The 18,580-nt window shown below is 43.9% G+C and overlaps 1 long non-coding RNA gene across 1 annotated transcript; it reads left to right on the top strand.

Annotated features, from left to right (window-relative positions):
• Positions 1-906: 906 nt before the first annotated feature.
• LOC146080057 (uncharacterized) lies at positions 907-14,247 on the top strand. The gene is made up of 5 exons (XR_014474791.1): positions 907-3,244; positions 4,392-4,536; positions 11,418-11,488; positions 11,749-11,832; positions 12,984-14,247. It is a non-coding gene; the product is annotated as an uncharacterized LOC146080057 (long non-coding RNA).
• Positions 14,248-18,580: the final 4,333 nt, after the last annotated feature.

Genomic DNA, 18,580 nt, shown 5'->3' with positions numbered 1-18,580 from the left:
ACTATAATTACAGCGCCCACCCCCCTCCTGACGGAATTATCTGCAGCGCTCCCCCCCCCCCCCCAGGTAAAAAAGACCACGCCCTCCCCCAACCCTGCTGCCTTACCCCGCTGGCGCTGCTTGCCGCTGCCGCCGGGTGTGTGGCCGGGACTAATAATGGCAACAATAGCTTTCCTAGCATTCTCAAAAGTGTCTGCCATAAGGGGGTGGACATTTTGTGAAAGCTATTTTTGCCATTATCAGGAGCCAGCCAAAAGGAGAGCCGGGACCGCAGACAACTTGAAGTAGATCTGCGGGTCCCGGCCACACACCTAACGGTGGCAACAGCAAGCAGCGCCAGCGGGGTAAGGCTGGGTTAGGGAAGCGCATCAATAGCCCCGCAGACCCCCGGCGCCCACACATGCTCAGCGCGTACCTGCGACTGTGGGGTCTGCAGGGCTATCGTTACGCCACTGGCGGGGGACAGCAGTGGGTTGGGGATGCTGGTGATCAGAGAGCCGGGAGGAGGGAACTGGGGTGTAGGTGGATGGAACCTTGTAGGGGATGCCCCTGACAGGCAGTGCCAGCGGGAGCACTTAAAACAAAAAAAAGCCCATACAATTGAATAGGAAGCCACTGATTGGCTGAGACCTCTCTCAGTGGCTGCCCATTCATTTGTATGGGCTTTTTTTTTTTTAAGTGCTGGCGCTGCCCAGCAGCAGCTTCCCCTGCCCAGCTCTCTGGTTCCCTCCGCCGTCCCCCCTGCTCCCTCTGCCCGGCTCTCTGATCATTGGTATCCGCTGCCGCCCCCCCGCTCCTTGGTCCATACGCCGGCGTCCACCCCCCCCCCCCCCCCCCCCCGCTCCCTCCGCCTGCAGCTCCCCGGGAACAGCATGCGATTTATCTCATGCAAAACTTGGCACACGAAGTGCCTAAAAGTCAGACTAATGTATGGGGGCTTAAAGCAGAGTGTGCTAAATGTGAGTGCTGCTTTCATTTTTCAGCTGCAATGCGTTGAGAAAAATAAGCTTGCAAAAAGTATCACTTCCACAGGCGCAACTACCATTGGTGCAGCAGGTGCATTGCATCGGGGCACCTGAGGACAAAAGGGCCCTGTACTTGTACGGTACGTGTAAGGAAATCGCATCACATGGGCCGTTTTAGTGCCGTAGTAGTAGTAGTTCGTTTATTTATAAGGCGCCACAAAATTTCCGCAGCGCCGTACATAGCAAACAAAAAAAAATTACAAGTTAACGTACAGGGTGTGTTGATAAAGTACAGCATAAATAGGGATATAGCTGGTAGAACTAAAATCAGCATCAGTTCTGAAGTAGGTGTCAAAATTGTCGAGGAGACTGAAGATAAAGTAGAGGAAGGGAAGAACAGGGCAGGAGCACTGGTGAGGTAAAGAGGTAGGGTGAGCACGTGAGGAAGGAGGGCCTTACTCATAAGAGTTAACAGACTAAAAGGAGGTGGGTGGATGAACGAAAAACAATAGGATAACTAGGAATGGATAGGAACAGATGGAGGGGTAGGGTAGGCAGGAGAGGAGGCTAGTCGGAAGAAGTGGGTTTTGAGGGAGCGCTTGAAGGAGGTAAAGGAATCAGACAGCCTGATAGGTGGCGGGAGGTTGTTCCAGTGCAGGGGGGCAACACACTGTGCGATGCGATCTCAGTAGTTAATATGGTATGGACGTTTGCCAGTTATCGTAGCTGTGCTTTCAGAATAAGAGTAAGTTAGGCAAAAAGCGTAGTCAGTCAGAACTTGCGTAAGTGTACCCAGTCACTGTCAGATTCAGTCTGAGGTGAATAACAGAGTGATGGCTGCATCAGGGAGAGCTGTGAACGCGACAGGGGTGACAGTGATGGCAGGTGAACCAGACACCATGTTCACCTTGCCAAATACAGAGGAGGAGGCTGTAATGTTTTTCCAGCGCCACCAGTTGCTGCCGGTCACACAAAATTGTGTGAACGAGCACCCGATGCGGCTATCCCTGAAGGAAAGCATGTGGCACTGCCACATTTAGGCCTGCTGCAAACAGGTGAGCCTCAGAGCGGTGCACTGGTTCCCGGGGTCCCGCGTCCCCTCACCACGCTTCGGGCTCGGTGGCTTGCTGCATTCACCACACTATATAAAATCCCTCGCCACGCTTCGGGGTGGCGTGGATAGTGGGGAGTGCATAAAAATCGCATTGCATGTCATTGCAGTGTAGTAAAGTTTATGGCATCGCACCCTATAAAATCGGATGCGATCGCATGCCATTTTGCGTGAGGTGCGATGGCATGTGATGCGATAAGCCTGGGACGAGAGAGCAGTGAATAAATTACTTAGGAAGATCGCATCGAATCGTACGCAAATTGCTTAGTGTACGCCCTGGTACTAAATAAATAGTCTGCTGCCCAGACAAGCAGATAATGTACTAGAATAAAAAATGCAAGAAAAGGGGCCCATTTATTATTTATTGAGACTAAAGGTGCCCATACACTGCCTGCGACGTCTCGGAGCAGTGTACGGACACCCGACAGAGTGTGAGCCAGAGTGGACCTTCCCGGCGGCAGGGACACATGCGATCCATTGTGATGGATTCGTGTCCACCTCGCCGCCTGGAGGAACGGGCGGTTGGACGGCCTGCCGGCCCGACCACCTGATCGGGTTCGATGCACACGGGACCACGTATCGGACCCGATGGCATGTCAGGAGGAGGCAATTTGATCCGATTTAACAGGCCGATTGGTTGCAATCGGCCGAAATCGGACCAAATCGCCTCGATGTATGGGGGCCTTTAGACACAATAGCATTTCATATTGCAAATAGAAACAGGGAAAGTGCAGCAAATATCTTTGATATCTGCTGTGGCACTCCTGTAATGTTTTCAGGGGATACTTACATTTTGAGTGTATAAACCTGAAAATTGAAATTTTGGGGAGATTTCTCATAATTTCTTTGAATAAATATGCCCGGAAATCATGAACCTGGTGATACTGTAAATGGGGTAGGGATTATTCCTGTCGTGATACTGGCCATAGTAACCCTAGATGGTGGATGTACTGATGCCTCGAAAATGTTTTTGACACCAATCATTAATTTTTTAGAGTAACAAATTTTCAATAACATTTCTATTCTTTATATACCCCTTTCCAAATCCCGGGATCCATCTCGGGTCACTGAACATGATTTTGAAGCCATGACCCCATTCACACTGCAGGCTGGACCCAAGATGTTTCTGGGTAATCTTCTCTGCCAGTGCTTGGAACTGAGATTATCTGTAAGTGCCAGTAAGCTGTCTATCCATAAGGTTTGAACCATACTTGGCGACAATCTGGCTACCTCCTCTGGGACGTGGCGTAATGGGGGAAATATGATTATCTATAGGGGAAGAGCATGGGACGCAAACATTGTGAAAGGGTTATAAATAGGAGTTTGAATGTCATTATAACACAACACAATTTCGAAGAAAATAAAACCATATAACAAACAAATCTAAAGGTGCCCATACACAGTGCATTTTTCGGGTGCGATGTGTGCTCCCGCACTCATCACATCGCACAGTACAGAAAGTCTGTGGAGCCCTTAAGGTGCGTACACATGGGGCAATATGATCGCTGGCAATATATTGCCAGCAATATATTGCTCAGCAATGAAATTGCTCAGTGTCCCGTTTTCATCTGCGACCAGAGATGGTCGCAGATGAAAATGTCACACTGCCGGGAGAAGAGGCAGAGAAGTCACTGGTCGGAGGAGCATGCTCCTCCAACCAGCGACCATTCAGGGTCTGAAAACGGGAGCATGCACCCGTTGATTTATCGCTGGTGCACACTCCAATTGCTGGCAATATGGTCGCTCAGCAACCATATTGCCAGAGATAAGTGTACCGTGTGTACACAGCTTGACTCTTTGTACTAGATTGCATCATATCTAGTACAAAAAGCATGCTGCTGTAGCACATTGCTTGCTTTTTGTACTAGATACAATGCAAACTAGTTCTTCGCTCCATGTATGGGCACCTTAAAAAGCAATTATGGTGTAAAAAGGCTTCTGTTTCTCTTTTTGCCATGTAAGTCAACATGTATTGCACTTTCCCTCAGTCCCGGCAGGATTTTATGTTTATTGCTTTCATTGTGCTGTCTTCTGTTCATCAAATGTAACCTCCTGTGTCTCAGATATCTATAATGTTATGGATCACGGTGGGAGATTTTTTTCTGTAATGTAAAACACATTATACAATATATCTAAAGCTGACTGCCAAGATGATTGCAAAATCTTTGTATATAAGTCTGAATTTCATGTCTAACAATTAAAATTCCATTTTGATAAAGTTTCCATAAGCTTTTTATTATACACTGTTACTATTGTGAGGGGGTTTTTTTTTTAGGTTTTTTTTTTTATGACTTTCTTTTACAATATTTCCATAGTACATTACAACTGGGTTCAGCTGCAGACTCTGAGCATCAGCTGAAGCCCACATTAGTCACTCCCGTTCTCTGCGGTACCAGCAGGGTTTGATGCTATTGACAAGAAGAGAATCCACCTGTATGGCATTGAATTACTCATTAACAGGTAATGTAACTGAGTATATAGAAAAATAGTAATCAGTGATTGTTTGCTAAAATAAAATACCACTCTCTAGTGCTTCCATAATAAAGCAATTGCAAAACTTTAACCTCATCATATGTCACATTATTCCCACTCCAGTGTCATGGTAGCCTCACATAATTTTGGGGGGATATTTTGGAATCCCATACTTTCTCCTGCCCCCCTTACCTTAGCATTATTATAGCTATCAAGTCCCTATTTTGAATGATTGTAGCACTGTGCTGCAATCAGGACATTTGTTCAAATTCATGGCAGTTCAAAGGAGTTTCAGTGGTGTAGAGGAAGAAAAAGAAATGATGGTACAAAAACAGCCATTGTAAGGGTGTCAGTGCCTGATAGGAAGTGCACATGGCTTCTTAACATTACCCTCCCCAGGAGGGACACAATGCTCTGTTTCTGGACTTCCCTCTTAATGTATGATTGCCATCACCTGTTTTAAACAGGTTAATTGATAAGAAAGGTGCTTCAACACAGGTGATGGCAATTATAAATTAAAAGGAAGTCCAGAAACAGAGCACTGTGTCCCTCCTGGAGAGGGTCATGTTGGGAGGTATGGAGTTGTACGGTTATCCACCAGTGTGCTGAGATCATGCCCCATACCACACTGAAGATCTCTAGAGTTGGGAGGGACTGCATGCATTATGGCACTGCTACGTACAGATCTAGCTTGCATGTACAAAGCAACAACAAATATGGTTGGGGCAGATGTGGCATTGCCAAAGCTGTAAACACAACCATTGGTGCCACAAGAAGTAGCACAACTGGACATGAGGTTCTTATTAACAGCCCTGACTGTCCTCACTGAATAGTGTCCCCTACAAGATTAGCATATTCTTCTCTTGAAATAATCCATACTGCTGTAAGCGTTGACTAATGATGCCATTAGTTACAGGTTTCCGTGGCCAATTGCTGCAAAATAGAGTAAACACAGATAATTCAAAGAGGGAGAATGATAAAAAAAAGGTTCTCAGACACTAATCAAATGCACATTAAAGAGCTAGGATTTTGGAATGTTAAGTTCACGGGCAACTTGGTTGGATGTTGCTGATATGTCCTATTTGGCACCATTTTAATGTGTGGTAGAAAATATTCTATCACTTAATGAGAACTCTGAGGTTTTTTTTTCCATTTCTTATATTTTAGTTATTTGGACAACAACCAGTATTTGTTTTTTTTTCCCTCTATTGATACTGACAGTTTTCTGGAGGTTTTGGATCTGCTCTCCCTTCTGGTGGTCTGCTCCTTGGTTGCCTGTTAGATATTTGAGCACTTTGATTTATACATACTTGGAAGCCCATTACTTTTGGGATGTAGCCAATGTTTTAACCACTGCAGGCACCATATGCTGCTCAATATGTATGTGCTTCATGTAAAAATATAATTCTGGCTTCCATTAAAAGTTTGTTTTAGTTGAGCTAAGGTAACAGTACAAATTGTTTTATGTTTGGTGGATGTAATATATGACCTAGGAGATCCACTCAGCCCACAAAACATGTTTTACTAATATGTACTCTTTCAGACTAGGTCCAGACTTCAATTTGAAAAAGTTTACCTTACAATTCATGACATGATTAACTAACATTTACATAATATGATTACTTTTGGCAAAGACATTTTAGATATAGGATCAGTTTATTTTGCCTAATGTGAATAATGCAAGCATGATGATAGTACTGTGTAGTATATTGTGGCCAATTCCGACCTGACCGCAGGGCTGCAAATTTACGCAGTGGCTGATTATCGATTAACTGCTCATGCGTATGGGCAGCAATGCGCGCGTGCGACGGCTTCCAGCTATGAAGTACTGCTACTTTTTCTATTTGCAAGGTGATTGACAGGAAGTAGGCATTTGTTGGTGGTAAGTGGACATTTAGTGGGAGTGCTAAGAAAAATGCTAGGGCTGCCAGAAAAAATGCTGGGGCTGTCAGGGAAAATGCAGGTGTCGCGTCAGCAACAGGACGGATATGCCTGTATTCATCGTGCCGCCGAGTAAGTCTCTGGCTACTATTAGGGGGAGATTCTGGTTCATTCGCTCGGATGCAAATTCACATCCTAGCAAGTGAACCAGATCCCGCCTTGCAAATGGTGGGACCCCACCATTCGCAAGGTGCGTTCCTTCGCATTGCCTTCAAATGGATGTTTTACATTTGCATGTCAGTGGGAACCTCCCACATCTTTCACAGACCATCGTAAGATCTGGAAGTTGCACGCATATGTAAGGTTGCTCTGGGCAACCTTACATATGCATGTGCGCACGGAGGAAATGGTTGGGCAGCTGATATCCGGTGATGTCAGCTGCCCGCCCCCTGCATGTACATCATGGCCCCATTAGCATAGGAATGCCCCACGTTGTCATGGGAATACCCCAGTGCCCCACAGTTTGTAGACATTCATTTAAAGTACCACCAAGTAAATCTGAATACATTTATACCAAGACAATTCTTATTCGTAAACCCCTGTATCTCTGCACTGCCTCTTTAAAATGTAAGCTCTCATGAGCAGGGCCATCTCCCCTCATGTACTCAGTACTCCCTACACCTGCATTTAACCCTCACGGTGACATTTAGGGGGAAATTTACTAAAGGAAATTTGTAAAAAAAAATAGGTGTATTTGTATCCAGAAATACACTTATTTTTAACATTTACTATCCCGAAAATACGGCAATTCCTAGTCGTATTGATGTGCAATCGATACGAATAAGAATTGCCGTATTTTCGGGAAAGTAAAAAAATAAGTGTATTTCTGGATACAAATACACCTATTTTTTACAAATTTCCTTTAGTAAATTTCCCCCTTAATAGGATGCGGAAAAAAAATGTTGGCGATATTTTCGCTAAAAACATAAATTTTCGCACTTTTTCCCAAAATAGCATAATTTATGAGATGTGAAATGCAGCTAAAATCATGCATTTTTTCAGCGAAATCGCACATTCTGGAGTGGTGATTTTTTAGGAAACGCCGAAACTCGCATCCAGATGTTTTACCATTAAAAAGTATATAAATCGCATATTTAATGAGATGCGAATTCGGGAAAATGTTACTAAAAATTGCCACACATGCAGACCAGGTTCTGACAGGCGAATTTGACTGAACCCTGCACAGATCATTGAGATATGTGCATGGTTCTGTCTTAAAAATGGGTACTTATGTATTATCTGGGCTCCCATGTTAAATGCACCCCATTTTTTCATACCCCTACTATCCAACTACGCATGGAGTTGATTTTATATAGTGTGGCGAGCGCAGCGAGCCACCGTGCCCGAAGCGTGGCGAGCGGACGCGGTCTCATAAGAAAAACGGGTATTACATAAGTACCTAAAAATGTGTAAAAGTTAAATTGAAAAAAAAAAATGGCGTGGGTTTCCCCCATCCTGAGCATAACCCACCCCAGGCTCGTTGAGGCGGACCTGGTTCCAAAAATACAGGGAACAAAATGCAAAGGGGTCCCCCGTATTTCTGAAACCAGCCCCGGACTCTTGGACCAGTCCTGGTTCCAAAATAAGGGGGGGGGCAAAAAAACTGGGGGTCCCCCCGTATTTTGAAACCTGCACCGAGCTCCAACAGGCTGCGGTGTCATGCCACAGCCGGGGGACACTTTTTACATAAGGTCCCCCAGGCGTACCATGAGCACAGTGGCTGGTCAGCCTTGGATGGGGTACCTAGGGGGGGTTGGGATCCCCCCAATAAAGGCCTCCCCCCAGGCTTCACCCATCCAGGGCTGAAGCCCGGGGCTGTCACCGGCGTCCATGGGCTATTGACGCTGGCCTGATGGGGCTTAATCATCCATACAAAACATTGCTTTATACAGGTGAACTACAAGTCCCAGCAGGACTTGGTGAACTACAAGTCCCAGCGGGCATTAAAGTCCACCTATAAAAAGAATGTTTACAAAAAACACACAGAGAAAAGTACAAGTTTATTACACACACACGCGCACCTTAATTTTACACCAATATACTTGCAGCACCAGGGTCCAGCGCTGACTCCCTCCTCCACTGCAGGCTCACCCCGCACTAAGATCATCCCACCCCTTTCAGACAGAAAACAAACTTACCGGGTGAAGCAGTTCTACCTGGTAATTTGCTGAATAACACGGGTCCTTTTTCTGTGTGAAAGGGCACACCCGTATTGTAAATCCTGTGTCTCCAACCCTGGAATTGACCAGGGTCGAGGACACGGTATTTATGACCCGTGTTGACCCTTTCACACAGAAGAAATACCCGTGTTATTCAGCAAATTACCGGGTAGAAATTTTCAACCCGGTAATTTGTTTTTCTGTGTGAAGGATGGGTCAGGCTGCTCCCGGCAAAATGACACGGCATTTGAAATGCTGTGTATTTGCCAGGAATTTCAGACTTTTCTGTCTGAAAGGGGTATTTGTCACCCTCTGTTTCTGTCACCCTGATGTTTATTTCAGTGTCCTGTTGCCTGATGCAGCAGTGTTTATATAACATGTACTTATAGTACATTATCTTGTACTGCAAGTTGCAGCTTTATCATGTGCTCATTTGGTTATGTACTTTGTTAAGTGATACGGAACCCTTGTGGCGCCTTATAAAAATAGTAATAGTTGTTATTAATATTTTATTATACTGTATGATGTTCTGTTTGTGCTTATGTAGAATCAGATGCACAAAGTGTCAAAATGCCGGAAGGATGCAATCCTAGTTTGATGGGCAATGGGGGGTAATTGGAAGGGAGTACAGCATTTTATGGTCACGGTCCAGACAATGTAGGTGTGTCCAGACCATTCTCTGGGCAGGTGTGTGATGTTGCAATCAGTCAAAAGTCTCCCTTCACAGCCAGCCAGCAAAGTTAAGGGGCTAGCCTTGATGCTGCTGAATTAGGCCCATAAGCAAATAAAATAATAATAAAATATTTTGCACTAAAGATCTGAGTTGGAATCTGGAGGCTGGGTGACTGGTGAATCACTGAATGCTAACACTAAAGATGCCCACACACGGTAAGATTTTATAAACAATATGGCCATTTCTAACTGATCAGAATGGCCACTTGTTTAAAAACTTACCATGTGTGGGCTCGAGGACGATCCAATGCAGTTGCTCTTGGGTCATTCATCAAACCTGCTGATCCCTTCAGCAGGCGGAAAGATGAACAACCTGTCGTGCAGGATCATGGTCACATTGTTCTAAGTGTAGGCATGATGAATGATGTGGCCATGTCCCTGCACCGGCATTTCTCTGGCACCGAACTGCACCTCTGCCTGCAATTGCATCTCCGCATCCCTGACAGCTCTCTCAGCAAATCAGCGGATGCCCTATTCATTTCAAATCTGCTGCCTGCTCCCGGCTTCTCTCTCTGACTTCCAGTGGTGGAGATGTGGCAAGGTGTGGAACAGCAGACTCCAGACCCCGGACACACCTGATCATGGTCACACTTAACGATTGAGTAAACCTTCTGATTGTTTACTCAATCGTTTTGTGTGTGGCCATGATGAGCTGTTTTCTCGATGTCAAAGGAAATTGGATAGATATTGGATTGGATCCAATATCTATCCATGTGTGGGCACTTTGAATAAGGGATTTTTCCAGATTTTTGGAATATTTTCTTTTTTCCATACTTACCTAGTCCCCTGGTGGTGCCCCAATGGTCGCCCGACTTCCACGGTGTCCTCCAATGTCCACGGCGGCCTTCAGGATCCTCTTCAGTGGCATCTCCGGTCCCAGGAGTGCATTGCCTGTGCAAATACGCAATGCACCCCTGGGACTGGAGATGCTGCTGGACATCAGGGGACAAGGTAAGTATGAAAAAAAGGGGTGGGAAAAAAATATTCAGAAAAACCACGGTTTTCTAAATATTTTGGTTTTTGGAATACACCGATAAGGGAGACCCAACTTGTACTTATTCTCTTAGAAATGATATGCTGTTTGAAAACTCACCTGTTCACCAATGTGCACCCTTCTGCATAACCTAATCTCTGGGCCACCCTCCCTACCCCCTGCCTCATGCCTTGGCCGTCCCTGCCTCGCTTACATCTTGCCATTAGGCCACCTGCTTGCCCCTCATGTTACCTGTTTGTCTCCCACTCATTCTACATTGTGAGATCCTTGAAGTAGAGCCCTCTTCCCTCTTTGTTTCAGAGCCCTATTCTCTCTCACTTCAATTACAGCTCTCTCCTACTCAATGACTGTCTATAACCGCAGTCCTACTCAATCATAATCATTCATCTCTTCCAATGGCAGGCCATCGCTAGTAGTACATGGACAACTCCTTTGCCTCCTAAAGGCCCCCATACACTAGTCTGACTTGACCTAAGGACAAGTCAGACCAGAATACCTTTGAGCTCTCCTGGCAGCTTCCCAGGAGGCCTCACATACAATTTGGCACTTGATGTGCCATTTTGTACATGCGATAAATTACATGGGGGCAGGAGAATTCAGCCAATCGGTGGCCACCCATTCTTTTGTATTGATTTTTTTTTTATCTGAGGCACGCCGGGGATGCATAGTGCCTCTCCTGTCCAGGTAAAAAGCACCAACTGATAGCTGCACATGCAACTTATCTTATATGCAGCCCGCCCGTCCTTGGACTCTGGACGCATATTGGATGGGATGCCATACAAATGGGATTTGGGCTGTATTGCATACTGTGAATTGTTACCAGTACCCTGTTTTAGTTTTCAGTCACTGTTATGTCTAGCTAAGTGTACCCTGTATGTTCTAATATGTGCTATTTGTATGGTACTGTGAATCAGTTGTGGTGTCTTATAAATAAAATATAATAATAATGCAGTAAGCCTACTATCTAGGCACCAGCCTTTACATTAACCATCCTCAAAATTGTATTATTATTATTATTATTTGCATAGCTTTTCAATCTTCAGGTGCCTTCAATGGGACAACCCTACTGGAGAAGGATCTTGTGATCTTGTGATCCCACTTTCATGGGCTGGAGGTAATCCTGATGGCCATTGCATTTTATTTACATTAGGCATGTTAATTCACTTCTTACTGATCGCTGAACAGATGCTTATCAGAGCCTGTGTCTTGGCAAGTTGGGTTGGTAAACTTAAACAAAAATAATCCTTATTAATGTGATAATGATAATTTTCATAGGAAAACTGCAAATAATAATAGATTTGCTCCATGGCGTTCTTTTTCCACTGAATAGATTTGTAGTAGAGTTTTTGGCACTTGATTGTGTTTGTTCTCCAGACAATGCTGAAGTAAGCCAACAGGTATACAGAGGAAATCCCTGGTGGGCCCCACTGCCTGAGGGTCACAAACCTTCCTCTAGTGGTAAGCAATCTAGTAGAGCAGGACCATGTATGGATTTGGGTGCTTATTTATTTTTACAATGGAAATTACATCAAGAGCGTCTGTTCTGCTGATCAAAGTGGGTGGTCCTGACACACGATTGCCTCCTCCTTTAAAAGAAGTGAACCTGTTATTTGCATATCTTTTCTCATTTTGGGCTAAGTACCTCTGTTGTGCCAGGCCACACCCCTTTAACCTGGGTCCTACCACTGCATTTACTGTTTAGTCCTTCATGCCAAAGACCGACATTAACTCCAGACCATAAACCACCTCTGCTGTTTGGTCATTTCAATGCAGTACTTCAAAACCTGGATAAGCAGGAAAGCAAGATTGATAACCAGTTGCAAAACAAACTAATATAGTGATCATACGATAACTGAAAAAAAAAAAAAAATTTGGATTTTTTTATTTCTGGAAGTACTAGATTTTTCCATGGATGTTTTTTTTTATTTCAATACTTATATAACAAACACAGTAGCTAAAACATATATATATATATATATATATATATATATATATATATATATATATATATATCAAGAGGAAAATCAAGATATTATCATATAACAGGCTGAATAGTTTTTCATTACATTTGTTATATAAGTTATGCTTAGAGTGGCAATTAGTAGTTATTTGTGGCTTGAGATGTTACTAATGTGGTTTAATGTCCTGCAACAGTTGTTTATGCAATCCAGTACCAGACATGTTATCCTAAAGGGATTTGTGGGGTAGTGTTGTAGAAGGATACTTTATACTTATTATATTGTTTAATGGTGACTGAATACATTCCTTGCTCTGCTTCAGCCTCAGGCATACATAATTATGTAGAGTTTGTAATAAATCCTGTTTCATAACCCTGTAGCTGAAAAGTGTCATGTTCCACTTACCAGCATCAAAACTGCATTATAAAAACAGCTCTGTTTAATATTTATGTAGTTGCAGCCAATAAGATATTTGCTTTCATTAGTTTAACTTATATTAGGCCATTAAAGTTGATTGGGAATTTGCAAATTTGCATTATCTTAGTAAACTCACCATATTGTCTTTCTATTACATAAGAATACAAGGATTATATTGTAGTTTCATTTTATATCAATTATATTATTATTATTATTTTTATGTTTAATTTAAAGGCACCACAAGGAATATGCAGATGTGATGCAGCCCGATGTACCAATATCCGTAATTCGAAACATTCCAGATATCGGCTCCCACAGCTACCACCATCTCAGAATGGCAATAACCCACTGTAGCCTATGACTGCCGTTGGTCAGCACTGGCCGCGCATTTGCAGACCCCACCGGCTCCCTGGAGAGCAGATTGCGGGAATGGTCTCCTTACGGAGCTTCTGTCCCTGCACCAACAGGAAGATACATCCCACTGTTAGGATTGCATATTGCATTGTGAACCTTAGTAAATGGGCCCTAAGGGGAATATAATGCAGGAGTAAGAAAGGAGTTAAATGTAGAGCTGGCAGTAGGTTGGGAACAGAATAATAAACATCTGAGCTATCAATGTGTCGGTTCTAATATTCAATGTTTTCCCATCGTTGGTGAGGTTTTAATGTAAGCGCACCATCACTGGATTGTGTGGCTACTGATTGGCAAAGGCACATGTCAGTCCCCACCTACAGTCCAACTCAGGACTGCAGAATCACTCATCAGGAGACCACAACTTCTGACCCATGCACACTACAGAGCCAGCCATGGGAGACAGATGTACACTGACACACCCTTCCTCCTTCACCACTTCCTACTCTCCTTTCTGTGATTTCTCCTTCAATTCTGTGCAACTGGCAGACACAGGCATTTTATATACAGGGCATTTCTTTAGCTATCCATACTCTGATGATTAGAAAACAGTAGACACGCCTTAGATTACCGAAACTCAAGCAGCTTTCTGGGCACAGAGTCTGGTGAGTGAGAATATATCTAGGGGCAAAGTTCCAAAAACAGCAGTAAATTGTAGACCTAAGCTGACTAAGAATCCATTATATTTCAAGTCTCTCTCTGTGCCGCCTGTTTCCCTACAAATCAGGTATATGAAGCTGTAATGATGTAAGGATGGGGCATCAGAAGAAAACATTGATACTATGGGCCTTATTCTGGTTCACTCTTTCGGATGCGCGTTCGTTCGGAAATGACCGAACGCAACGCACGTCGGACCTTCAAAGAACACACGCCTACATGTCGTCCGAATCCGTTCGGACGGACTTTCAAAGAAGAGGGAGTGTCTTCGGACTGTATCCACACATCCGTGTGCGGTCGGTACTCAAAGATTGAGCACGGTCCTACTGCGTCCGAACGGACGGGAAGCTGACCGTTCACACCGAGCTGGCGTTTTTGCGCCCACCTCACAAATCTATTCAGAAATCATGGGGGAAATTTACTAAAGGAAATTTGTAAAAAATAGGTGTATTTGTATCCAGAAATACACTTATTTTTGACATTTACTATCCCTAAAATACGGCAATTCGTATTCGTATTGATAGCACATCAATACGACTACGAATTGCCGTATTTTCGGGATAGTAAATGTCAAAAATAAGTGTATTTCTGGATACAAATACACCTATTTTTTTACAAATTTCCTTTAGTAAATTTCCCCCCATGTTTCACCCACATTACACACTTATACAATTAGGCTACCTCATAACATATATATTATTTATATTTGTAATCAATTACTTCCTAATTGACACTTAAACCCATTACTTCCTATTTAGATTAACCCTTACATCATGTTAAGTTTTATTAGTTCATTGTTGCACCTTTACCTGTGTATACTATATATTAATTGCAAGGCAAATGTAATATCGAAAAATTTACAAAATGTGTTTAACACATAATAAATGAAAAATACTTACAGTTTAAAACACAGTACGTGTGTAGTTAATTGTGCATACTGGCTAACGTTTTTTTTTTTTTAAATTATCTAATTTTGTGTCATGCAATGAATTGTGCACTATAATAAAGCTAGATCGCTGTGCACATACACACACACACACACCACCACACCTTCAGCAACGTTTTTTCATTACCCTTCACTTTCCTCCACTTTATGCAAACACACATCTCTAAACAGTATCTACCTTTTGCAAGTTACATAAATATATTACACAATATACAATTTTTTTTTATTAAAGCAAAATTTTTGCAAACGTGTGTGCTGTTTCACATTAATGTAATTGCCAGATTTGCATATAGATTTGGGTAACACAGTCATGTCCATTGAGTGCAGTGTAAATGTGGCCCAGATACCAACAATAAAGTAAATGTGTTTGCACCATATATTCAACTATTTTGTATTGCCCCATTTAGCCAGCAATGACATAGTGGTTCCAATTGAAGCTGTGGAAAGTGTTTCATAATCACTAATGACCAGAGGACTGGATTGTATTGTGCTCAGCTGCGAGTATTTAGGGTGCGGGCGTACTAATTGGGCGATCCGAATGCCTAACGCATGAACCATTGCCTTCCGAGAAGTGAAAGCTGCTTGTTTTCACCGTAGATTTCTGCCGTGTTGGTTCGCTTGCGCTCGGTGTCTGGTCCGAATGCACGCCTACCACAGTTCCTGCACTCCCACGTCTACGCCCACATTAATGCCCAGTTTCGTCCACTTTGAAACCGCGCCCTTATACACGCCCACATGACGTCCATATTACGCCCATCTTTCCCAAGAGTGTTCGGTGGACATTTGTAGACTGTATTGTTAAGAACAAGTGCAGAGACACAGCGTTGCACATGCGCATTGTTGCTTACGCATGCGCAGTTAGCTAAAAGTCGCCGTCCGAAAGAATTTGGAACGGACCGCCTCAACCAGAATAAGGACCTATGTGACCAGTGTTCCAGTGATATCGCTGTTTTGTTGCAAGTGGTAAAAACATCTTGCAAAGTGCCATCTAAAGATGAAAAAGAGTATCTTCAGGGGAAATTTAAAGCTAGGGAGAATTGAGGAAAGTAGAATTTGGCAAAGGAGTGTTATTCATATACTTAAAGAAATAGACATGCATTAAAGGATTGCTATATAAAACATTATTTTAAAATAAAATGCAGATTTTTTTTAACACGTTAAGATATTAACATATGGAGTTTGATCAAAGGTTATAGGTAAAAAAGGAAAAAACTGCGCTATAACATTAAATGGTAATAATGATAATAGGTGCTAGTATCATTAAAAAATAACATAAGTATTTAATGCACACAATTAAAAGACATGATAATAAACATATAGATAATAAAATGAAAAAAAAAAAAAAACATGTAATTTGTGCAAATAATGGTACAATTTGTACTACAAGGTATTTAGAGCAATGGTTCCCAACCTTTTTTCTCTCCCATACCCCTTGATTAGGCTTTTCATTTAAGAGTACCCCCTCCTCTCAATTTGAAATATTCACAGTACTTAAGAGTGGAGTGGAAGTGAGCGGAATGTGTGTCCTTATATTAAATATAAGTAGCGGAGGAGGAGTAGTTGCAGTCAGGAATCGGGTCCCTCTCTGTCTGGCCGCTGGCTGTATACTGTCTCTGGGGTTCCTGCTAACGCCTGTAGGATTAATGCCGCTGCTTCCTCCACTCGTGTCAGCGTGGAGCAGATGAACGCTGATCCCTGAGGGAAGCTCCCGTTGGATTGCTGGGTGGGCAAAAGCACAAGGAGATGCTGTTGATGATGCAGAGGGATACGGAAGTTACTTGATATGATTCATCTGTGCGGCAATGGAAGACTTCTTCCTCTTATTCTGCCATTACCAACTGGTCTGCAAAGTACCCCCAGGGGTACTAGTTCCCCAGGGTGGGAACCACTGATTTAGAGGGAAGATTGGAAAGGTGACTCTAGTCCAGGGGTCCTCAAACTATTTTGCTCTGGGACCCCATCAGACAATAAAAATTAATGACAGGACCCCAGCAAGTTACTTCAGAAGGTCATCACATCACACATGTGGTCAGCAGACCGCACATACATGGCAGCATTGTGGAGGCACAAAATTATTGGAGGAGTCTAACATAACAGACAATTCAGCAGACTTATCAGACTCCTTGAGATAATAAAAGTCATAAGTCTGATGGTCAGCAACATGGTGTCGTGACCCCATGCTGAGAAGGTCGGGACGCACTTTGGGGTCAGGACCCACAGTTTGAGAACCAGTGCTCTAGTCCATACGGTACAGTATACTCAAATGCTGTGCTATATAAGAGATTGTAAATAAATGCCCAGCTGGATTTGGGTGCCTGGTTTTAGCCGTTCCTATTCTGCCTCGCTGAGTAAAGTGTTGTGGTGATGGTAGAGTTATCCAACTGTAAGATCCTTTTTGGAATGGCCTATGGAGTATGCAAATCCCCTGTAATTTTGGAGTTAAAAGGATGAAAATGGAGCAAGTTGGGTGATGGTAGAGTTGTCCAACTGTAAGATCCTTTTTGGAATGGTCTATGGAGGATGCAAAGCCCCTGCTATTTGGAGCCAAAATGATGGAGCTGGAGCAAGTTGGGAGATGGTGCAGTCCCAGGTCCAACAGATACTGTTTCTGGAAAAGTGGTGCCTAAGCAAGGTATGTCCTGGGCCGGCTCTACCATTAGGCAGCTTTAGGCAGCTGCCTAGGGTGCAGCCACCAAGTCTGCCTATCAAGAATTAAGGATGTCTATGAGGATCCTTGTTGTACTTAATGCAGGTGGCTGCTGCAAAACTTCTAAGACCTCACCTCCCTACTTTGCTGCCCCCTCCCCTTTGTACTCTGTTGTGGGTGGCAAGGGGGGGCCTCCAGGGAAAGCAGGAGACTTGCCCACCATCCTGAGGTGGGGCTGGGAGGACCACCTATTTTTATGGGAGCCGCCCTGCCATTCCAGAATGTTTGTCAAGTAAGGGGATGGAAAGTGGGTATTGGTCGGTGAGAGGAGGGGTGCAGTAAGTGAAGTTTTGCCTAGGGTACTGTGAAGTGTTACACCGGCTCTGGGTATGTCACAACAAGACACAAGGGGCCTTATTCATGACCAATTAAGATGCATATTTCCTCGTTCAAAGTTTGACCCACCCTCCGCAAATCCTTCAATTAGAAATGTTTCCCATCTCATGGATCAAATGGGTCAGAGCCGGATTAACAATGGGCCTGATGGAGCTACAGCTCCAGGCCCACTCTCTAAATAGGCCCATTTTGTAGCTGAGGGTCAGGGCTTTCCACCGAGCCCAGCCCCGAGTCTCTAGCCCCCCGGGAACCGGAGATACTGCCAGGCAAAGCTGGAACGTTTTCCCCTTAGGATAACATGAGACCCACAAATTCCAACTCCCACCAGTGGTGGATTCAGGGGGGGGGCACCCGGGCACGTGCCCCCCTGTCATTTTATTTTGTAGCTGAGGACCATAGCTTTCCAACGAGCCCACCCCCGTGTCTCTAGCCCCCCGGGAACCGGAGCTATCGCCTGGCAAAGCTGTAACATTTTTTCCACATAGGATAATATGGTACCCGTCAATTCCGACCCCCACCCCGTTCCGACGGCTGCCAGTTCCCCAATTGGCATCACAGAAGCTTGTGGTTGATCTCATTCAAATCCCTGGGCCTTCAATATGATACCAGGCTGGTCTATATCAGTCAATCGGTTCCAGAGATATTGCATGTAAACCAATTTTTTTATTTTTGAAATGTAATTTCATGGCTGTTCATATTCTTTGAGGGCAGATTACTCTGGAACCAAACGTTTCAGTTTCACTGGACCAAAATCATTCGAAGCCCACACAAAAG

This window comes from Crinia signifera, chromosome 1 (assembly GCF_055691185.1).
Source record: "Crinia signifera chromosome 1, ASM5569118v1, whole genome shotgun sequence".
NCBI lineage: Eukaryota > Metazoa > Chordata > Amphibia > Anura > Myobatrachidae > Crinia > Crinia signifera.
This window is presented reverse-complemented; position numbering and strand designations above follow the sequence as displayed.